Source organism: Hemitrygon akajei, unplaced genomic scaffold (assembly GCF_048418815.1).
Source record: "Hemitrygon akajei unplaced genomic scaffold, sHemAka1.3 Scf000135, whole genome shotgun sequence".
NCBI classification, from domain to species: domain Eukaryota; kingdom Metazoa; phylum Chordata; class Chondrichthyes; order Myliobatiformes; family Dasyatidae; genus Hemitrygon; species Hemitrygon akajei.
In genome coordinates this window covers 528,370-552,601 of record NW_027332021.1, presented here as the reverse complement: position 1 = coordinate 552,601, position 24,232 = coordinate 528,370, and the positions used below count along the sequence as shown (strand labels likewise).

Sequence of the window (24,232 nt, the reverse complement as noted above, 5' to 3'; positions counted from 1 at the left end):
TTTGTGTGGAGTTCTGCATTGGTACGTTCCAGTGAGACAGAGCGATTATTGAGGGGTACAGGTTCAGGGCATATTTGTGTGGTGTTCTGCAGTGGTACGTTCCAGTGAGACAGGGAGGTTATGCAGGGTACAGGTTCAGGGCATATTTGAGTGGAGTTCGGCATTGGTGCGTTCCAGTGAGACAGAGAGGTTATGGACGGGTACAGTTTCAGGGCATATTTGTGTGGAGTTCTGCATTGCTACGTTCCAGTGAGACAAGGTGGTTATGGAGGGGTACAGGTTCAGGGCATATTTGTGTGATGTTCTGCAATGGTACGTACCAGTGAGACAGGGAGGTTATGCAGGGTACAGGTTCAGGGCATATTTGAGTGGAGATCGGCATTGGTACATTCCAGTGAGACAGGGTGGTTATGGAGGGGTTCCAGTTCAGGGCATATTTGTGTAGTGTTCTGCAATGGTACGTTCCAGTGAGACAGGGAGGTTATGCAGGGTACAGTTTCAGGGCATATTTGTGTGGAGTTCTGCATTGGTATTTTCCAGTCAGACAGGGAAGCTATGGAGGGGTACAGGTTCAGGACATATTTGTGTGGTGTTCTGCAATGGTACGTTCCAGTGAGACAGGGACTTTATGCAGGGTTCAGGTTCAATGCATATTTGTGTGGAGTTCTGCATTGGTACGTTCCAGTGAGACAGTGTGGTTATGGAGGGGTACAGGTTCAGGGCATATTTGTGTGGTGTTCTGCAATGGTACGTTCCAGTGAGACAGGGAGGTTATGCAGGGTACAGGTTCAGGCACATTTGAGTGGAGTTTGGCATTGGTGCGTTCCAGTGAGACAGGGAAGATATGGAGGGGTACAGGTTCATTGCATATTTGTGTGGAGTTCTGCATTGGTACATTCCAGTGAGACCGGGAGGTTATGGAGGGTACAGCATCAGGGCAGATTTTTGTTGAGTTCTGCAGTGGTACGTTCCAGTGAGACAGGGAGGTAATGGACGGGTACAGGTTCAGGGCATATTTGTGTGGAGTTCTGCATTGGTACGTTCCTGGGAGACAGAGCGGTTATGGAGGGGTACAGTTTCAGGGCATATTTGTGTGGTTTTCTGCAGTGGTACGTTCGAGTGAGACAGGGAGGTTATGCAGGGTACAGGTTCAGTGCATATTTGTGTGGAGTTCTGCAGTTATACGTTCCAGTGAGACAGGGAGAATATGAACGGGTACATGTTCAGGGCATATTTGTGTGGAGATCTGCATTGGTACTTTCCAGGGAGACAGGGTGGTTATGGAGGGGTACAGGTTCAGGGCATATTTGTGTGGTGTTCTGCAATGGTACGTTCCAGTGAGACAGGGAGGTTATGCAGGGTACAGGTTCAGGGCATATTTGAGTGGAGATCGGCTTTGGTGCGTTCCAGGGAGACAGGGAGGTTATGGAGGGGTACAGGGTCAGGGCATATTTGTGTGTAGTTCTGCATTGGCACGTTCTAATGAGACAGGGAGTTTATGGATGGGTACAGTTTCAGGGCATATTTGTGTGTAGTTCCGCATTGGTACTTTCCAGTCAGACAGGGAGGTTAAGGAGGGGTACAGGTTCATTGCATATTTGTGTGGAGTTCTGCATTGGTACATTCCAGTGAGACCGGGAGGTTATGGAGGGTACAGCATCAGGGCAGATTTTTGTTGAGTTCTGCAGTGGTACGTTCCAGTGAGACAGGGAGGTAATGGACGGGTACAGGTTCAGGGCATATTTGTGTGGAGTTCTGCATTGGTACGTTCCTGGGAGACAGAGCGGTTATGGAGGGGTACAGTTTCAGGGCAAATTTGTGTGGTTTTCTGCAGTGGTACTTTCGAGTGAGACAGGGAGGTTATGCAGGGTACAGGTTCAGTGCATATTTGAGTGGAGATCGGCTTTGGTGCGTTCCAGGGAGACAGGGAGGTTATGGAGGGGTACAGGGTCAGGGCATATTTGTGTGTAGTTCTGCATTGGCACGTTCTAATGAGACAGGGAGGTTATGGATGGGTACAGTTTCAGGGCATATTTGTGTGTAGTTCCGCATTGGTACTTTCCAGTCAGACAGGGAGGTTAAGGAGGGGTACAGGTTCATTGCATATTTGTGTGGAGTTCTGCATTGGTACATTCCAGTGAGACCGGGAGGTTATGGAGGGTACAGCATCAGGGCAGATTTTTGTTGAGTTCTGCAGTGGTACGTTCCAGTGAGACAGGGAGGTAATGGACGGGTACAGGTTCAGGGCATATTTGTGTGGAGTTCTGCATTGGTACGTTCCTGGGAGACAGAGCGGTTATGGAGGGGTACAGTTTCAGGGCAAATTTGTGTGGTTTTCTGCAGTGGTACTTTCGAGTGAGACAGGGAGGTTATGCAGGGTACAGGTTCAGTGCATATTTGAGTGGAGATCGGCTTTGGTGCGTTCCAGGGAGACAGGGAGGTTATGGAGGGGTACAGGGTCAGGGCATATTTGTGTGTAGTTCTGCATTGGCACGTTCTAATGAGACAGGGAGGTTATGGATGGGTACAGTTTCAGGGCATATTTGTGTGTAGTTCCGCATTGGTACTTTCCAGTCAGACAGGGAGGTTAAGGAGGGTACAGGTTCATGGCAAATTTGTGTGGAGTTCTGCAGTGGGACGTTCCAGTGAGACAGGGAGGTTATGGACGGGTACAGGTTCAGGGCATATTTGTTTGGAGTTCTGCATTGGTACTTTCCAGTGAGACAGGGAGGTTACGCAGGGGTACAGGTTCAGGTCATATTTGAGTAGAGTTCGGCATTGGTGAGTTCCAGTGAGACAGGGAGGTTATGGAGGGGTACAGGTTCAGAGCATATTTGTGTGGAGTTCGGCATTGGTACGTTCCAGTGTGACAGGGAGGTTATGGAGGGTACAGGTTCAGGGCATATTTGTGTGGAGTTCTGCATTGGTTCGTTCCAGTGAGACAGGGAATTAATGTAGGGGTACAGGTTCAGGGCATATTTGCGTGGAGTTCTGCATTGGTACGTTCCAGTGAGACAGGGAGGTCTTGGAGGGTACTGGTTCAGGGCATATTTCTGTGGAGGTCTGCATTGGTACGTTCCAGTGAGACAGGGAGGTTATGGAGGGGTACACGGTCAGGGCATATTTGTGTGGAGTTCTGCATTGGTACTTTACAGTGAGACAGGGAGGTTATGGAGGGGTAAACGAAAAGGGCATATTTGTGTGGAGGTCGGCATTGTTACATTCCAGTGAGACTGGGAGGTTATGGAGGGTACAGCTTCAGGGCATATTTGTGTGGAGTTCTGCATCGGTTAGTTCCAGTGAGACAGGGAGGTTATGCAGGGTACAGGTTCAGGGCATATTTGAGTGGAGATCGGCTTTGGTGCGTTCCAGGGAGACAGGGAGGTTATGGAGGGGTACAGGGTCAGGGCATATTTGTGTGTAGTTCTGCATTGGCACGTTCTAATGAGACAGGGAGGTTATGAATGGGTACAGTTTCAGGGCATATTTGTGTGTAGTTCCGCATTGGTACTTTCCAGTCAGACAGGGAGGTTAAGGAGGGTACAGGTTCATGGCAAATTTGTGTGGAGTTCTTCAGTGGGACGTTCCAGTGAGACAGGGAGGTTATGGACGGGTACAGGTTCAGGGCATATTTGTGTGGAGTTCTGCATTGGTACGTTCCAGTGAGACAGGGAAGTTATGGAGGGGTACAGGTTCATTGCATATTTGTGTGGAGTTCTGCATTGGTACATTCCAGTGAGACCGGGAGGTTATGGAGGGTACAGCATCAGGGCAGATTTTTGTTGAGTTCTGCAGTGGTACGTTCCAGTGAGACAGGGAGGTAATGGACGGGTACAGGTTCAGGGCATATTTGTTTGGAGTTCTGCATTGGTACTTTCCAGTGAGACAGGGAGGTTACGCAGGGTACAGGTTCAGGTCATATTTGAGTGGAGTTCGGCATTGGTGAGTTCCAGTGAGACAGGGAGGTTATGGAGGGGTACAGGTTCAGAGCATATTTGTGTGGAGTTCGGCATTGGTACGTTCCAGTGAGACAGGGAGGTTATGGAGGGTACAGGTTCAGGGCATATTTGTGTGGAGTTCTGCATTGGTTCGTTCCAGTGAGACATGGAATTAATGTAGGGGTACAGGTTCAGGGCATATTTGCGTGGAGTTGTGCATTGGTACGTTCCAGTGAGACAGGGAGGTCTTGGAGGGTACTGGTTCAGGGCATATTTCTGTGGAGATCTGCATTGGTACGTTCCAGTGAGACAGGGAGGTTATGGAGGGGTACACGGTCAGGGCATATTTGTGTGGAGTTCTGCATTGGTACTTTACAGTGAGACAGGGAGGTTATGGAGGGGTAAACGAAAAGGGCATATTTGTGTGGAGGTCGGCATTGTTACATTCCAGTGAGACTGGGAGTTTATGGAGGGTACAGCTTCAGGGCATATTTGTGTGGAGTTCTGCATCGGTTAGTTCCAGTGAGACGTGGAGGTAATGGAGGGGTACAGGTTCAGGGCATATTTGTGTGGAGTTCTGCATTGGTACGTTCCAGTGAGACAGGGAGGTCATGGAGGGTACAGGTTCAGGGCATATTTGTGTGGAGTTCTACATTGGTTCGTTCCAGTCATACAGGGATGTTATGGTGGGGTACAGGAACAGGGCATATTTGTGTGGAGTTCTGCATTGCTACTTTACAGTGAGACAGGGACGTTATGGAGGGGTACAGGAACAGGGAATATTTGTGTGTAGTTCTGCATTGGTATGTTCCAGTGAGACAGGGAGGTTATGGAGGGTACAGGTTCAGGGCAAATTTGTGTGGAGTTCTGCATTGGTTAGTTCCAGGGAGACGGGGAGGTAATGGAGGGGTACAGGTTCAGTGCATATTTGTGTGGAGTTCTGAATTGGTACGTTCCAGTGAGACAGGGAGTTAATGGAGTGGTGCATGTTCAGGGCATATTTGTGTGGAGTTCTGCATTGGTACGTTCCGGTGAAACAGGGAGGTTATGGAGGATACTGGTTCAGGGCATATTTGTGTGGAGATCTGCATTGGTACGTTCCAGTGATACTGGGAGGTAATGCAGGGGAATAGGTTCAGTGCATATTTCTGTGGAGTTCTGCATTGGTACGTTCCAGTGAGACAGGGAGGTTATGGAGGGGTACCGGTTCAGGTCATATTTGTGTGGAGTTCTGCATTGGTACGTTCCAGTGAGAGAGGGAGGTTATGGAGGGTACTGGTTCTGGACATATTTGTTTGGAGTTCTGCATTGGTTCGTTCCAGTGAGACAGGGAATTTATGTAGGGGTACAGGTTCAGGGCATATTTGTGTGGAGTTCTGCATTGGTTCGTTCCAGTCAGACAGGAATGTTATGGTGGGGTACAGGGTTAGGGCATTTTTGTGTGGAGTTCTGCATTGGTAATTTCCAGTGAGACTGGGAGGTTATGGAGGGGTACAGGTTCAGGGCATTTTTATGTGGTGTTCTGCATGGGTACGTTCCAGTGACACAAGGAGGTTATGGAGGGTACAGGTTCAGGGCATATTTCTGTGGAGTTCTGCATTGGTACATTCCAGTGAGACAGGGAGGTTATGGAGGGGTTCTGGAACAGTGCATATTTGTGTGGGGTTCTGCATTGGTACGTTCCAGTGAGTCATTGATGTTATGGAGGGTACAGGTTCAGGGCAAATTTGTGTGGAGTTCTGCATTGGTTAGTTCCAGGGAGACGGTTAGGTAATGGAAGGGTACATGTTCAGGGCATATTTGTGTGGAGTTCTGCATTGGTACGGTCCAGTGAGACAGGGAGTTAATGGAGGGGAGCCTGTTCAGGGCACATTTGTGTGGAGTTCTGCATTGGTACGTTCCAGTGAGACAGGGAGTTTATGGAGGATACTGGTTCAGGGCATATCTGTGTGGAGATCTGCATTGGTACGTTCCAGTGAGACAGGGAGATTATGGAGGATACTGGTTAAGGGCATATTTGTGTGGAGATCTGCATTGGTACGTTCCAGTGAGACAGGGAGGTTATGGAGGATACTGGTTCAGGGCATATTTGTGTGGAGATCTGCATTGGTACGTTCCAGTGAGACAGGGAGTTAATGGAGGGTTACAGGTTCAGAGCATATTTGTGTGGAGTTCTGCATTGGTACGTTCCAGTGAGACAGGGAGGTCTTGGAGGGTACTGGTTCAGGGCATATTTCTGTGGAGATCTGCATTGGTACGTTCCAGTGAGACAGGGAGGTTATGGAGGGGTACAGGGTCAGGGCATATTTGTGTGGAGTTCTGCATTGGTACTTTACAGTGAGACAGGGAGGTTATGGAGGGGTAAACGAAAAGGGCATATTTGTGTGGAGGTCAGCATTGTTACATTCCAGTGAGACTGGGAGGTTATGGAGGGTACAGCTTCAGGGCATATTTGTGTGGAGTTCTGCATCGGTTAGTTCCAGTGAGACGTGGAGGTAATGGAGGGGTACAGGTTCAGGGCATATTTGTGTGGAGTTCTGCATTGGTACGTTCCAGTGAGACAGGGAGGTCATGGAGGGTACAGGTTCAGGGCATATTTGTGTGGAGTTCTACATTGGTTCGTTCCAGTCATACAGGGATGTTATGGTTCGGTACAGGAACAGGGCATATTTGTGTGGAGTTCTGCATTGCTACTTTACAGTGAGACAGGGACGTTATGGAGGGGTACAGGAACAGGGAATATTTGTGTGTAGTTCTGCATTGGTATGTTCCAGTGAGACAGGGAGGTTATGGAGGGTACAGGTTCAGGGCAAATTTGTGTGGAGTTCTGCATTGGTTAGTTCCAGGGAGACGGGGAGGTAATGGAGGGGTACAGGTTCAGTGCATATTTGTGTGGATTTCTGAATTGGTACGTTCCAGTGAGACAGGGAGTTAATGGAGTGGTGCATGTTCAGGGCATATTTGTGTGGAGTTCTGCATTGGTACGTTCCGGTGAAATAGGGAGGTTATGGAGGATACTGGTTCAGGGCATATTTGTGTGGAGATCTGCATTGGTACGTTCCAGTGAGACTGGGAGGTAATGCAGGGGAATAGGTTCAGTGCATATTTCTGTGGAGTTCTGCATTGGTACGTTCCAGTGAGACAGGGAGGTTATGGAGGGGTACCGGTTCAGGTCATATTTGTGTGGAGTTCTGCATTGGTACGTTCCAGTGAGAGAGGGAGGTTATGGAGGGTACTGGTTCTGGGCATATTTGTTTGGAGTTCTGCATTGGTTCGTTCCAGTGAGACAGGGAATTTATGTAGGGGTACAGGTTCAGGGCATATTTGTGTGGAGTTCTGCATTGGTTCGTTCCAGTCAGACAGGAATGTTATGGTGGGGTACAGGGTCAGGGCATTTTTGTGTGGAGTTCTGCATTGGTAATTTACAGTGAGACTGGGAGGTTATGGAGGGGTCCAGGTTCAGGGCATATTTCTGTGGAGTTCTGCATTGGTACATTCCAGTGAGAAAGGGAGGTTATGGAGGGGTACAGGTTCAGGGCATACTTTTGTGGAGTTCTGCACTGTTACGTTCCAGTGAGACAGGGAGGTTATGGAGGGGATCTGGAACAGTGCATATTTGTGTGGGGTTCTGCATTGGTACGTTCCAGTGAGTCATTGATGTTATGGAGGGTACAGGTTCAGGGCAAATTTGTGTGGAGTTCTGCATTGGTTAGTTCCAGGGAGACGGTTAGGTCATGGAAGGGTACATGTTCTGGGCATATTTGTGTGGAGTTCTGCATTGGTACGGTCCAGTGAGACAGGGAGTTAATGGAGGGGTGCATGTTCAGGGCACATTTGTGTGGAGTTCTGCATTGGTACGTTCCAGTGAGACAGGGAGGTTATGGAGGATACTGGTTCAGGGCATATCTGTGTGGAGATCTGCATTGGTACGTTCCAGTGAGACAGGGAGGTTATGGAGGATACTGGTTAAGGGCATATTTGTGTGGAGATCTGCATTGGTACGTTCCAGTGAGACAGGGAGATTATGGAGGATACTGGTTCAGGGCATATTTGTGTGGAGATCTGCATTGGTACGTTCCAGTGAGACAGGGAGTTAATGGAGGGTTACAGGTTCAGAGCATATTTGTGTGGAGTTCTGCATTGGTACTTTCCAGTGAGACAGGGAGGTTATGGAGCGTACAGGTTCAGGGCATATATGTGTGGAGTTCTGCATTGGCACGTTCCAGTGAGACAGGGAGGTAATGGAGGGTTACAGGTTCAGAGCATATTTGTGTGGAGTTCTGCATTGGTACTTTCCAGTCAGACAGGGTGGTTATGGAGGGTGCAGGTTCAGGGCATATTTGTGTGGAGTCCTGCATTGGTACGTTCCAGTGAGACAGGGAGTTTATGGAGGATACTGGTTCAGGGCATATTTGTGTGGAGATCTGCATTGGTACGTTCCAGTGAGACTGGGAGGTAATGCAGGGGAACAGGTTCAGAGCATATTTGTGTGGAGTTCTGCATTGGTACTTTCCAGTGAGACAGGGAGGTTACGGAGGGTACAGGTTCAGGACATATTTGTGTGGAGTTCTGCTTTGGTACGTTCCAGTGAGAGAGCGAGGTTATGGAGGGTATAGCTTCAGGGCATATTTGTGTGGAGTTCTGCATTGGTTCGTTCCAGTGAGACAGGGAATTAATGTAGGGGTACAGGTTCAGGGCATATTTGCGTGGAGTTCTGCATTGGTACGTTCCAGTGAGACAGGGAGGTCTTGGAGGGTACAGGTTCAGGGTATATTTGTGTGGAGTTCTGCATTGGTTCGTTCCAGTCAGACAGGGATGTTATGGTGGGGTACAGGGTCAGGGCATTTTTGTGTGGAGTTCTGCATTGGTAAGTTCCAGTGAGACTGAGAGGTTATGGAGGGTTACAGGTTCAGGGCATATTTGTGTGGAGTTCTGCATTGGTACGTTCCAGTGACACAAGGAGGTTATGGAGGGTACAGGTTCAGGACATATTTGTGTGGAGTTCTGCATTGGTACATTCCAGTGAGAAAGGGAGGTTATGGAGGGTTACAGGTTCAGGGCATATTTGTGTGGAGTTCTGCATTGGTACGTTCCAGTGACACTAGGAGGTTATGGAGGGTACAGGTTCAGGACATATTTGTGTGGAGTTCTGCATTGGTACATTCCAGTGAGAAAGGGAGGTTATGGAGGGGTACAGGTCCAGGGCATACTTTTGTGGAGTTCTGCACTGTTACGTTGCAGTGAGACAGGGTTGTTATGGAGGGTACAGGTTCAGGGCAAATTTGTGTGGAGTTCTGCATTGGTTAGTTCCAGGGAGACGGGTAGGTAATGGAGGGGTACAGGTTCAGGGCATTTTTGTGTGGAGTTCTGCATTGGTACGGTCCAGTGAGACAGGGAGGTTATGGAGTATACTGGTTCAGTATACAGGAACAGGGAATATTTGTGTGGAAATATTTGTGTAAGAAAGAAAGATAGAAAGAAAGACATAGACTGTTATGCAGACGAGAAGGACATTGCTGATAATTACTCAGGGATGAAGATTCTTACTCGAGGATGGAGATTCTTTGGGACGGATATTCTGACTCAGCGTGGCTTAATCACATGCGAGAAAGGGGCACGGCATCGTCATAGAAGCAGCGAGAGGACAGCTCAGCCGGTGCAAGAACAAAAGACATCGTAGTTCATCCCGAATCCTTGCAAACCGGTCATGGTGGATGATCTGATGTCCTGTTTGCTCTGCCTCGCGATGCCAGTGGAGAACGCCGGAGGCGGGGAAAATAGTTTGAAGGTCACTGGAATGAGTTTCACCAGAAAACGCAGGTTCACCCATGTGGTCCGTACACAACTATTCCGGAGACCGTGCACCCAAGCCCGGTGATTCTTTGTTCTAATGTGGAAGCGTCAATTTTGTGAGCAATGAAAATGCACTAACATTGGTCGCAGTGTGGAGACGAAATCGCTGCGACAAATGCCTACATCTGAAGAAACTCAGCACATTCCGCTGACGTCAGTTAAAACTTACAGTTCCAATAAACCTATGCCGTCATATTAGATACACCTGATATGGAGAAGTAGTTAACACTAATGAACAACAGTATGACTCTAATATTCTTTTAAACTTTTTTTTAAACTGCTTCTTCTTCCTCCAGTTCAAGAATTGAATGCTAGATTCTCCGCTGATATCTGAAATTTTTCATGTTTGGCAACTTCCTGGTGAAGCCTTTCTGCAGCGGTTTCAGTGCAATCACATCCAAACATTATGATACTCTGATTAGACCATAATTATATGTCACTGGATCATGACCTTTCCGGTTCGTTAAGACAGGTAGTCGGAATGTGTTGAAATGCACAATTCTCTACACGTTCCCTACCTTCATTCATGTTTGAAATCCCATTCCCTTGCCTTTCCCTACATCAGCAGATAAGAACCCATTCACTCTTTGTCAATATCCCAACCCAACTCATCCATGGAAGTTAATGACCTCAATAGTGACCCCTGTTCGCCTGTCGATGACCACTATCCAGTATTTCATGAGTTTTCATGGCACAACCTCGTTCGACAATGGCAGTTCAACCTCGAAGAGCACTCGCGCATTTTCAGACGTGATTCGCCTGCCATTACAGCATGAAACTAATGGCTCCAGTTTATTCCATTCCATGGATCGGCCATGGGCATTTGGTAATTTATGATTCGTTTTTGTCAGTGTATGTCACGTGACAGGTGTTGTTTCAAGGTCTGAAATAGAAACATATACATAACGATCACCCTCGGACTTTAGGTGAAGAGTAAATGCTTCAATTTTCAAAATGGAGTTTGTGGGGCTGTGAAAGATAAGTTAAACTGTGGCGCGTGAAACACTGGCTTCTCTTTAGGGTTGTATCGTACTAGGACGAGAATGGAACACGATTATCACCATGGAAAAATGGAGCGAGCAGTTCAGTCGGTATAAGAGATTTGTGTTTCCATACCAGATCATGATACAGTCTGTCAGATATTCTCCAGTATACACCCGTAGATGTTAATATGTTTGGATGACATCACAAATCTGCACGAACTGACATAGTACAGGTTGTAAATACTGGTAAACCTTTCCAAAACACAGCTAACAAATGCTGCTCCTCTGGGCCTCTACACTAACAATTCCAGTCAATATTTAAGTAATTATAGGCGAGCTGCAAACTACTCTGGTGCTCTTACAATTTCCATAAGCTGGTGGCATGTATTTATTTCTCTCCTGCTAGCATCTCAAAAATCTTTGGAAATTGAAGCACATAACATCTCAGGAACCCCCCCCCCCCTCCCCCCATGAACTCTGCGTTACATCTCGAAAGCTGCCTAGAGGGAGGTAGGTGATTGATAGTGTCGATGAATTCCAGTGTCAGTGTCGCACAGGGTGGAGTACAGTGCTGAGTGTGGAAAGGTCTATGTGGTCAATTCACAATGTTCAGAGTTGTATAGGTCTGTGTCCTGGTTTTGAAAATCTGGATATTGTAAAGTTCATTATCCAGGCAACCAGCTGCTGTATGTTCTCGTACAGGCTCGTATGCACGACATGTTTATATGATGGTTACACCCTCCTCTTTCTCAACACGCGGAGTTGCAGCAGAGTTTGCTTTCTGATTATCCACCTCCCTGCGGTGCCGTGCTGGAGCTGCACTGGTCAGTGTACATACAGTTCAGAGCTGGTTTGCACAGGTCTGTGTTCCTGCAGTGTTGCAGGTGGCCGGTGTATTCAGCGGGCTGAGAATGATCGTCTCTGAATGCACAGTGAAATGTGAGGTTGTTCGTGCCTTTACCTCTACAGTAAATATGAGTCTTCGCCGAGCAGTGTTGCGTTTATTGGAATTCGTGTTCCTCGATTTTGGTGCCCCAACAGTCCAGAGCTGGCGATGTTTATCGATCAGAGTTACAGTACAAACCAGCTCTGCATTATCAATGTTATATTTTGATCAATCTCGGCACTTGTATTAGACTCTTGTGCTGGCCTGTACAAACACTGACCAGAGCTGTGCTCTGGCACCTCTGTTTGCTTGTTTGCAGTGCCATTGCGTTTAGAGAAGTGTGTTCTTGTCACACAAACTAATCTTGTATATCGTTCCCACTGTCCCGTTCCTGCAGCTCGGCAGGTTAATTCTCCCGGAGGATCTGCCCACCTTAGCTCTGAACACTCTAATTGGCTGTTCCCAGCACCCATGCAGGAATGTCCCAGATGAAAACGACAGTCAGAGTCGAAATAACAATTTCATCACATGCAGACTGGGCTTCAAACAATTGACCAATATACATTAAACAGTACAGTACAGGAATAGACCTCCACACCCTTCCCCAGCTCACTGTGTGTGTGCTGTCAATGATGATAATTTAAGCTGCATATGTGCCTGCATGTGGTCCGTGTCCCCCACAGTTATGCTCCTTGATCGAGCACCACCTCCTCCGTAGTATCAACGCGTCTGAGAATATCACCATAGGCGCTTCCTGATCTCATTCTTCCTTCTCTGTCTCTGTCGCTCTTCCTCGCGCGCTCTCTCTCCCAAGCTGTCTCTCACAATGTCTCTTCCTCTTTTCCCCTCTCTCAGGTATCTCCTTTACAACCCTCCTCTTTCTCTCTTTCTATCACTCTACTCTCCTATATTTATTTTTCTCTCTCTTGCAGTTAAAAGTTAAAGCAATTTTGTTCCATCTTAATCTGTAAAACAGTAAAACTTCTGTTGCTGGAAGATAGCTGAAGAACCTACAGTTAAAGAAAGAGGAGAAAACAAGAGTGCAAGAGGGAAGGAAAGCGCGAGTTATTACGGGAGCAGGAGTAGTTGGTACTGACGAAAATATGCTCCAGGATCAGGTAGTTTTGTCAGAACCAGAAGACTGAGGGTGACAGGTTCGCCTGAAAATTATAAAGGTGGGAGGTGAGTGAGTGCAAAGGTGATTTCGGTGTAAATTTGTAAAGAGTCAACCTCTTGGGTTGACACTCTTTATCAAGACTCTGATCTTGGGTGCGCTGTTTGTTTTGTAACTGTGATCATCACATTGTTTCATTGTATACACAAGGCGGGTTGCAGAATAGGGAGCAAGAAGACAGCCGAATTATAAATCTTCATGTCATTCATTTCTGACGTTTCATGAGCTTCAACACAGGATTCCACGGGTATCGCACCGCATTCCTTAGTTCCTCCCGGAATTTGCTCTGGGTCAGGACGTAAATGTATTAGAACAGGAACTGAGAATCTGCAGCATTCTGTATGTCGTTTCTGTGATTTAACGGGGTTCAGTAACAGAATAAGCAACACTCTTTGAAATCGTTTGATAGATATAAAATATTACTTGTGTTACCCACAACAATATGAAGCTACCGGTAATGCTGAAGAGCAAAACGATAGATTTCCGTCGGTTCTTCATCTCCCGGTCCTGCTCATTCTCTGCACTCTTTTGTCTGCGGAGCGCACTGCGGGCTTGACTAGCCGCTAGAATCCGGTTGACAGTCAAAATATTGAACAACAAAATCAGAAAAAATGGGACATAAGGTGTACAAATGCGGTGAAGAATCACAAACTCAGCTCATGAGAGTGAGTTTCTATAGCTCGGTGTAAGAACACAATACCAGGGAACACTATTAATTATTACCTTATGTTCTGATGCAAATTCCCAGGGAACACTCTCCAAACAGGCCAGCACACTCACTGTTCCGATAACCACAACCGCCGTTCTCTCTGTGCAATATTTTATTTTCAGCTTGTCACAGCAAATAGCCACAAATCGACCGACGGTGAAAGCGACAGTCAGACAGACAGAGGTCGCTTTTCTCGCAAAAATCAACCAGAAAAGGAGTTTACACACAGGAGTTATGATCAGGAATGACTGGGGAAATAATACCAAGGAGTCCACCTCAGCAGCGGATCGGAGATAACGACCAGGATATCGGCCACTGCCATTCCCACCAGGTAGCGAGTGACACATTTGGAGAGACCGCACTTTCCCCGATACAGGCTTGCAATCGTCATCAAATTCGCTGGAACAGAGGCAGAGAAAAGCGAGAACAGAAAATACAGAGCAGCAACTAATTCAGCAGTTTGAGGGGATCCTGCAATATTTCCAGTTCATTGTCGCATTTAGTGAAAGTGTCAAGAGAGGGCGCATGTCATCCAGAGACAGAAGAGGATTTTGCCCTGTAAAATGAAGTCAAAATGATTCCTATATTAATTCCTAAATTTGAAGCGGCAGAGGAAAACTAAAGCCGGGTTATCACCCTCCTAAGAGTCTTTTTTTTACCCCTGCCTTCGCGTCACGTTGGATGAAATTAGTAAATCCGGACGCTGATTGCACACACACACACACACACACACACACGCACACACACACGCACACACACACGCGCACACGCACACACACACACACACACACACACACACACACACACACACACACACACACACACACACACACACACACACACACACACACACACACACACACACACACACCAGCAGAGTTACGAAACAGAGAACAAGGTCGGTGACAACGGTGAAATGACCATGTTACTGTTGAAGAAACTGAAGAAAATCTGCAGAATGCGACGTCCAAGGCAACACCCAATGAGAACAGGAACATCTCTGCTGAGAATTGTGTGCGTGATGTTGCTGATGTAAGAGAATTTTCTGAGCATGTCAAAGCTGACTGAGGTCAGACGAAAGTTGTGAAGAAATATTTCAGGCTGCCAAGTAATGGGCAGTCTGGTTAAATAATTCATCCTCTACCTGTCTGTCTCTGCTACAGTGTGAGAACGTAAGGTTCATACACTTTTACAAATTTCGTCCATAAATCTGGCACTGAATCATCTTTTGTGATTATCTTCATGTTTTCTTCAATTTACATTTTACACAATTATATTAATCAATGCACCCATGCACACACCCCAAACATGTTATCCCCAAGTACGTGAGCACCCCATATCCACGTTTTTGTGGGTGTATCTGGGTGTTCAGGCGGGTTGGTTGTGATCTTGGTATTTCTACGGATGTGGTGGTCTCCTCATGGATTTTGAGATGCCTGGGGTTTTTGCTGTCAAGGCAGCCATCTCGTGTTTGAAACCATCCTGTGCCTGGATCATCCAATATCTGGGTTGAGGTGTACATGCACTTTGGGGTGCGCTCTTATTTAGAGATCTGCGAAGGTTATGGAGCTTTCGCAGATTTTCGTGATCTGTGCATATTTAGGTGTGTACTGTTGAGTATGAGGGTAAACAGGGCTTTGTGGTGAGAAGCAAATTTCAGTGTGTCTGCCGATCTGTAAACAATTTTGGGGCATTTGTCAGGATTTTTTAATGTCGATTCAGACATTTTCTGAACTGGTTGAAATGATTCCTGCTCTGAAATAATCCATTATGCATTTGGAAGTGTCAGCGTGTTTTAGGTGCGCACTGATTTAGGGATTGCGCCGATTTATGGGGATGTTTTCGGAATTCTGAGATCTCACAGAGTTTTGGTGTCTGCGGATTTGGAGTTGTGACTTGTCTAAATTTTGCATCATTTACAGATACTTTCATAATAGATATACTTTTAATGTTCCACAGTATTCTTGTTACTTTATGGTGGCGGCAGCAATTTGGTGATCTGTTTGAAGTTATCCTTGCTCTGGGAAAATCTAATGTGCATGTGTGCATGTCAACGGGCTTGTGGTCAGACTGAAATTGGGATTGCGCCGGTATAGGGGTGCAAGGTTGAATATGTGGCTCCACGCAGATTTGCTGTACAACCATACTTTTGTGTAGTGGTTGATCTCCAAATGAATTCTGGGGTATATGTGAATTTTTAACGTCGAGACAGTCATTTTCTGAATTCTTTAAAATGATTCTCATTCTGAGATTATGCATTGGGGCGTGTCAGAGTGATTAGGGTGCGCGCCGATTTGGGGATAGAGCAGATTTAGGACGTCCGCTACAAATTTGCGAAGCACAATAATTTACGAAGCCATCATGTGTACTACTCGAAATGATTATTTTCTGGGATACTTAAAACGCATTTGAGGTTCCCAGCGGGTTTGATGCACAGGTGGATTTTGGGTGTGCTCTTTCTTGAGGATGTGTGCGTATTTGGGGTGCACATGGGTTTGAGATGTGAACAGAATTGGAAATTGCGCAGACTTAAGGGTTTCTTCTCAGTTAAAGGGATGCAAACCGATTGGGGGTTTGTGCATCTACACTCCATCCGCCGAACAGGCGGTATCTCCAAGTGGTCACCCATTTTAATTCCACTTCCCATTCCCATTCCGATATGTCCATTCATGAGATCCTCCACTGTCACGATAAGGTCACACTTAGGTGCGAGGAACAACAGCTTATAATCCGTTTGGTTCGCTTCCAACCTGATGGCATGAACATTGCTTTCTCAAACCTCTCCTTCACCATTTCCACCCCTTTGTCCCTCTCACTTAATATCTCCTTGTCCGCTATAGCCTCACTATGGTCCAGCTCCCCTTACCCCATTTTTCTTTCATTCTTCCATAGCTTTCTGTCTCTTTCAGCAATCAACTTCCTAGCACTTTGCTTCATCCTTCCACCTCCAAGTTTCACCTGTCGTCTGGGGTTTCTCTTTCCCCTCACACTATCTTTCAAATCTACTCCTCTGCTTTTTTCCCCTCCAGTCCTGCTGAGGGGCTTCGGCCCGAAACGTCGACTGCGTTCTTTTCCATAAATGCTGCCTGGCCTGAGAAGTTTCTCCAGCATTTGGACTAAACACCACCCCCCGCACCCGTTTTGTTAAGTATTCAGTTATATGGGGCAGTAATGTACAGCATACAAGACTGCATATACCTTTGATCGAGCTGATTGCATTCAGCCGACTCAAGGAGTTGGGTAAATCTCCAGTTGAATTGTATGCACAGGAGAGGAAGTTACAGTATGGGTGTCTTAGGAATGCATTGCTGTGAATGACCGGGACACGTTGTTATATTATCACACTGGCCAGTGTTAAGGCTCCAAATACAACAACATTATCATCATGGTCAACGATGGTCAAATTCATGTGCACCCTCATACTCAGCAGCAGTATGCACGTATCTCGAAAATGCGTGTGAGTCCCAAAATCTGCGCACTTCCCCAAGTAAGGACGCACATTTGATGACCCAGACGAAGAATCATTTCAAACACAAAATGGCTGCATTGACGCTAAAAGCCCCACGCATCCCAAAGGTCGTGAGCACATCACCAAATCCACCGACACACACAGATCAACCCAAATCCTTATGAACTCGCAGATACACCCAAAGAAATGTGGCGACTCCATATTCGCCGACACACCCCCAGATATGCTATCCCCAAATACGAGCGCATCCACATATTCAAGAACAAACCCCAAAATCCGTGTGCATCCGTGTGCACCCCGAGACTCTGTGCAACCCATTTTCGCTGACACGCCTAATTTCTGCAGCGCGCATCCTAAACCCGCTGACACCCCCACATGTCCATGGGATTTTCCCAAGCAAGATACATTCGAAACAGTTGGGAAATTGGCAGACTCGACGTTAACAATCCGCACTCAACACTTTCGGGTGCAAATCCTGATCGGCCAACACACCCAAATCTATGTATATCTCCAAATACGTGTGCACGGCCATGTTTGAGACTAAATTTCGAGTGATGTCTGAGTTTCTTCCTGAAATCTCACCAGCGGTTCTTTTCTCGCATTCCCTTCAAACTTGCAGCAATTTCTAAAAGCACAGCTCAGTACCTTTAAATGTAAATTTAAAGTATGTTACAGCATTGATTATGAATTAGACCAATAGTCTGTAAAGTTGCACAGCGCTCCGGACTTTCGGAATTTACTTTGGCAGAGTCTTTGCACTGATAAATCAAAACTGCCCGCCACGAATCCACAAAAGATGTGCACATCACCAAATCAGTGCACACTCCAAACACACTGACACCCCATATACATAATAGATAATTTCAAAGCAGAAATCATGTCCAACAGTTCAGAAAATGGTTGTTTTGACATTTAAAATTCGCACAACCCGAAATTACGATTGCAACTGTTGATTAGTAAGCAAAGAGCCCCCGGAATATACGAACATCACATCTAATTACGTCCCCTAATTAACTACAGATCCCTAAATTGGCGCGTATCCCCAAATCCTTGTGCATATTTTCCGCCAAACCCTAAATCTACGCACACCTGAAATCAGTGCTCAACTGAGGACTTAACTTTATTTGAGGACTCAACTTTAAATCCGTGTGCATTCCCAAATCCAAACTCACACCATAGCAGTGTGCACCCCTTATTCTCCGACACTGTCCAATATCCGCGCGACCCAATTCAGTGCGCACCCAGGGACTCTTGGGAATAATGCACAAGGTGCAAAATCAGTTCATACCCCTGAGAAGGAAGGATTCAAAGGGGGGAAAGGTGCCACAGTGGTTGACAAAGGAAGTCAGAGTTTGCATAGCATTAAAAAAGGAAGTATGACAGAGCTAAGGTGAGTGGGAGGACAGATGATTGGGAAGTTTTTAAGGAACAACAGAACTTAACTAAAAAGGCAATACGGGGTGAAAAAATGAGGTCCGAACGCAAGCTAGCCAGGAATATAAAGGAAGATAGCAAAAGCTTTTTTAGGTATGTGAAGAGAAAGAAGACAGTTAAGAACAAGAGACAGAGAAGCAGTTTCAGCGACAGGTTACTATCGATGCAATGCTCCTCAGACAGGATGAAGAGGTCAATACTCCCCAATGCCATTAGGCTTTACAATTCTACCGCCAGGACTTAAGAACTTTTTAAAAGCTATTATTAATGCTTTTTGAGATAGTGATTTAGATGCATATCATATTTTTTTACTGAGTTAAGTATTGTATGTAATTAGCTTTGCTACAACAAGTGTATGGGACATTGGAAAAAAAGTTGAATTTCCCCATGGGGATGAATAAAGTATCTATCTATCTATCTATCTATCTATCTATCTATCTATCTATCTATCTATCTATCTATCTATCTATCTATCTATCTATCTATCTATCTATCTATCTATCTATCTATCTATCTATCTATCAATGTTTGGCCCTTGAAGAATGAATTGGGTGAAATTGTTATGGGAAACACAGAAACGGCAGAATAATTTAATGAGTACTTTAGATCTGTTTTCACTAAGGAAGACACCAGCGGTCTCCCAGATGTATGGATGGGCCAAGGACATAGAGTAACAGAGGAAATGAAACAGATTGACATTAGAAAGGAAACGGTGATGAGAAGACTGATGGGACTGAAGGCTGAAAAATCCCCAGGTCCAGATGGTCTGCATCCTAGGGTACTAAAGGAGCTGGCCCTGGAAATTGCGGATGCATTGGTAATCATTTTCCAATGTTCCTTAGATTCAGGATCAGTTCCTGAGGATTGGAGAATGGCTAATGTTATCCCACTTTTTAAGAAAGGAGGGAGGGAGAAAACAGAAAACTATCGACCTCTCAGCCTGACATCGGTGGTGGGGAACATGCTAGAGTCCATTATTAAGGATTAAATAGTGTCATATCTAGATAGCAGTGATTGTATTGGGCCGAGCCAGCATGGATTTACCAAGGGTAAATCATGCTTGACTAATCTGTTGGAGTTTTCCGAGGATGTAACCAGGAAGATAGACGGGGGAGATGCAGTGGATGTAGTGTACCTCGATTTTCAGAAGGCATTTGATAAGTTCCCACATAGGAGATTGCAGGGTAAAATCAAAGCTCATGGCATCGGGGGGAAGACATTGACATGGATAGAAAACTGGATGTCAGATAGAAAGCAAAGTGTAGCGGTAAATGGGTATTTCTCGGAATGGCAGGTGGTGACTAGTGGGGTGCCGCAGGGCTCGGTATTGGGACCACAGCTGTTTACAATTTACGTCAACGATTTAGATGAAGGCATTGAGAATAACATCAGCAAATTTGCTGATGATACTAAGCTGGGTGACAGTGTGACATGTGAAGAGGATGTTAGGAGAATTCAGGGTGACTTGGATAGGTTGGATGAGTGGGCAGATACTTGGCAGATGACGTTTAATGTGAATAAGTGTGAGGTTATCCAATTTGGGAGTAAGAACAGGAAGGCAGATTATTATCTGAATGATGTAGAGTTAGGTAAGGGAGAAGAGATACAAAGAGATCCAGGATTCCTAGTTCATCAGTCACGGAAGGTGAATGAGCAAGTGCCGCAGGCAGTGAAGAAGGCTAATGGAATGTTGCCCTTTATTATCAAGGGAATTGAGTACAAGAGCAAAGAGCAAATGCTCTTGCATTTGTACAGATCCCTGGTGAGACCACACCCGGAGTATTGTGTACAGTTTTGGTCTCCAGGGTTAAGGAAGGACATCCTGGCTGTAGAGGAAGTGCAGCGTAGATTCACGAGGTTAATTCCTGCGATGTCTGGACTGTATTACGCAGAGGGATTAGAGAGACTGGGCTTGTACACGCTGGAATTAAGGAGATTGAGAGGGGATCTGATTGCAACATATAAGATTATTAAGGGATTGGACAAGATAGAGGCAGGAAATATGTTCCAGATGCTGGGAGAGTCGAGCTCCAGAGAGCATGGTTTGAGAATAAGGGGTAGGTCATTTAGGACTGAGTTAAGGAAAAACTTCTTCTCCCGGAGAATTGTGGGGGTCTGGAATGCACTGCCTCGGAAGGTAGTGGAGCCCAATTCTCTGGATGCTTTCAAGAAGGAGCTAGATAGGTATCTTATGGATAGGGGAATCAAGGGATGTGGAGACAAGGCAGGAACCGGGTATTGATAGTAGATGATCAGCCATGATCTCAAAATGGCGGTGCAGGCTCGAAGGGCCAAATGGTCTACTTCTGCACCTATTGTTTATTGTCTGTTGTACATAAATCCGCTAACATCCAAACTTGCAGTTTAGAGTCCTTTCAAAAATTCAGAAAGTGGATGCCACGACTTTAGAATCCGCACAAAGCTCAAAATTCATGTGCAACTTCAGATCCGCCAACACGCCCAAATCTTTATCTCACCCTAAATCCGTTTCCATGTACACAATCTCATCCATGTACACTTCAAATATGTGCACCACCTCACTAGGAGCGCACCCCAAAATCCATGCGAATATCATACCCTGTGAGAAACCCATCCGCACATTAGATTATCCCAGAGGAAGTATCATTTAAAATACTTCATGTCAAGTATCAAATTAACTTCATTATTCACGTGATCTATATGAAACAACTTTGAGAATCGGCACACCTCCAAACCGCAGACACCCAAAATGAGTGAGAAATCCGTGTGCATCTCCAAATGCAAATGCATCCCCACAACTTCAAAACACGTTAATTAGATTATCGCAAAATAATAATTTTAGACGTTCACAAGATGACAAAATCTGTGTACAACGAGCCCCGGGTGTCAGCGTGTTAGGGCTGCGCATAGATTTGGTGATACGCACCAATTTGACGATGCACATGGACGATGCACATGGTGATGTGCACCAATTTGACGATGATTTGGTGCACCAATTTGACGATAGATTTGGTGATGCGCACCAATTTGACGATGCACATGGTTATGTGCGCTGATGGGATACACATAGATTTGTGTGAGTTGGCGGATCAAAATTTGCGTCTGGCTGCCTTTTTCTCAATTGTTTTTATTGACTGTTGCTCCGGGAAAATCTGATTTACCCGTGGTGGAGTCCGCAGGTTTAGGGTGCGCACTGAATTGGCGATTGCGGAATTTTACTTTCTGTCGTCGAATATGGGTTGCACACCTGTGGTTCATATGGATCTGCGGTTGTGCATGGATTTCGGAGCGTTCTCTAATAAAGGGTTGCAAACTGATTTAGGGGAGCGCTCCGATATAGGGGTGCGCACCTTTTTGGCGATAGCAGATTTTGGGTAGTTGGCGAGTCTCCAAGTTTTGCATATCGATTTGGTGACGTACTTAGAGTCTTGGGATACGTGGTGCTTTTTACTGTTAAGACAGCCATTTTGTGTTTGCATTGATTATCCGTCTGGATCATCTCATATGCCTGTAGGATTGTCAGCGGATCTGAGACGCTCTCGTATATGGGATGTGCGCAGATTTGGGGGTGCGGACGGAATTTAGTGATCTGCTTACAGTTCGAGGTGTAGTCCTGAATATGGGGCTGCACACGGATTTGCGTTGATACGCAGATTTGGGTGTGTCACCGATCTGCAAAAGGATTTTGGCGCACATGTGGCTTCCTAACCTCGAGACGGTCATCTTCTGAATTGATTGAAATGCTTGCTGGCATCCATCATGCATCTGGTGTGTCAGCCGTTTTGGGGTGCGCACCGATTTTGGGATTGCGCAGATTTAGGGCTGCTTCGGCGAACAGATTTAGTGAAAACAGCGGATTTGGGGGTACTCTCTTTAGGAGAGTTTCGGCGAATACGTGTGCACAATGATTTGGAACCACATACGTATTTGATGGTGCTTTCTGACTGGGAGGTTGCACAAGCAATATGGATGCACTGGTACTTAGACGTCAGTGTGGATTTGGAGTGGATTCAGAGAGTAGAATGGAGGGTGTGAGTTGCATGGTGTGGCGGGAGCTCTGAACATTAGTTCATTCATTTTCTTACTGCCAGCATTTATACTCTGTCAACTTGATTTATTATGTTAAGCAGCTGTTTTGTCATTGTGATCTTCGAATGCATCTCCCCACCTCATTCAGACTATACAGTCCCCTGAGGACTGGGGATGAGGACAGGTTTAGGTGCATGTCGGCGCATATGGGTGCACATAAATTTGTTGGTGTCGGTCGATTTGGGGTTGTGCTGAAGCTCAAAGTCATTTTATTTATAGTGCCTTTAAATACCTGCACTATGTTCTCGCGATTTCTTTGAGGTGAATGCTGCCACTCTAAAGTGATTGTTCCTTTGGGAAAATCAAATTCCCATGTGTGTGTCAACAGGTTTGGTGGTGTACACGATCTTAGAGTGCTCCCGGATTTGGGGGTGTCTTTGGATTTCGGATCCTGATAAACATCAAGGTTGTTTCATTGACAGGTATATTATTAATAAATACACTTTCATTTTTCTACTCTGCTCTTGCTGTGATTTTTAATTTGGAGGTTGTTACTTTGCGAGCTATTTGAAATTATTTCTCCTCTCTGATAACTTAATCTGTAAGTGAGAGGTGTTGTCGGATACGGAGTGCGCACCCATTTGGGTGAGCATACGGAATTGGGAGTGCTCGTGGATTTTTGGATGTCGGAGGAATTGGGTTAATGCCAAAATTCAAATTGTTTCGTTTATAGATACTCGGATAAATAATGCACTTTAACGTTGAGTTTTGTTCTTGCTATTTTTAATGTGGATTAATGTGTTTATATTGTCCAGATTTTATTCTTATAACTTCCGAAATCATGTTTATATCATATGAAATTTCATCAAAAGGTGATAATGTACACTCACGTGCTCATCCATTGAACATTCTGACAACCAGTCATTTCATTTTAAAAGCTATTCTGTATTGATTAGCTGAGTATGCCAGGAGGAGCTCAGTAGACCAGGCAGCATCTGTGGAAAAACGTAAACAGTCGGCGTTTTGGGCCGAGATTCTTCACTGTGAAATTGTTTCTGAAGAAATCACTTACCCAGAATTCGGTATACATTGATCTGTTGTAATGCGATGTACAGTGTCAAAAAAACAAAACCTTATCTTCCAACCAGTTTTCTAATCCACCTCAACACCCCAGGTGTTTTTGTTTTTTTTTGCAGTAATAACATCACCTCTATTGAATGCTTATAGACAAATTATGTCAGGAGTGGGATTCGAACCCACGACCCCAGATGGAGACCAGAACACTCCATTTTGTTGGAAATACTTTCATTCCTTGAGTCTGGCGCCTTAGAGCACTCGGCCATCCGGACAACTTTTGAGTTGTGTTTCAGAACGGAATGAATGTCCGATTTGTAAGCAAAGTCATATACAGACAAACACGCATTTCGCCCTGCATATCGGAAATGAAGGCGAGAGGTTAACAGCTTCTGTGGAGAGTGAAGCTGTAAAACAATTACAAATCGAAGACTTGTGGGACGCGTCTCTGCAAGAACTGGGAAGGACTTTTGCTGAGATGGATGAGAACGCTTGGAAGACTCATTGTTTTCACATTTAGGGAAGCGGAGAAATAAACGTTTCTAGACAGGACTGAATCTGAAAACATTGGGTGGGATTTGATCGTGACAACAGAAACTGAACACAGGAGGTTCAATTGTACCGTGCAACGCTGCTTTACAGATGGATGTTGGTAAGTAGACTATAAGGCCCAGTTATCTGATGATTATGGAAGGAAGCCAAAT

General features: G+C 45.7%; 1 non-coding gene across 1 annotated transcript; it reads right to left on the bottom strand.

Moving 5' to 3' along the window:
• Positions 1 to 23,689: 23,689 nt before the first annotated feature.
• Positions 23,690 to 23,803, bottom strand: trnal-caa (transfer RNA leucine (anticodon CAA)). Its single transcript has 2 exons — positions 23,766 to 23,803; positions 23,690 to 23,724 (listed from the first exon to the last, which is right to left on the bottom strand). It is a non-coding gene; the product is annotated as a tRNA-Leu (tRNA).
• Positions 23,804 to 24,232: the final 429 nt, after the last annotated feature.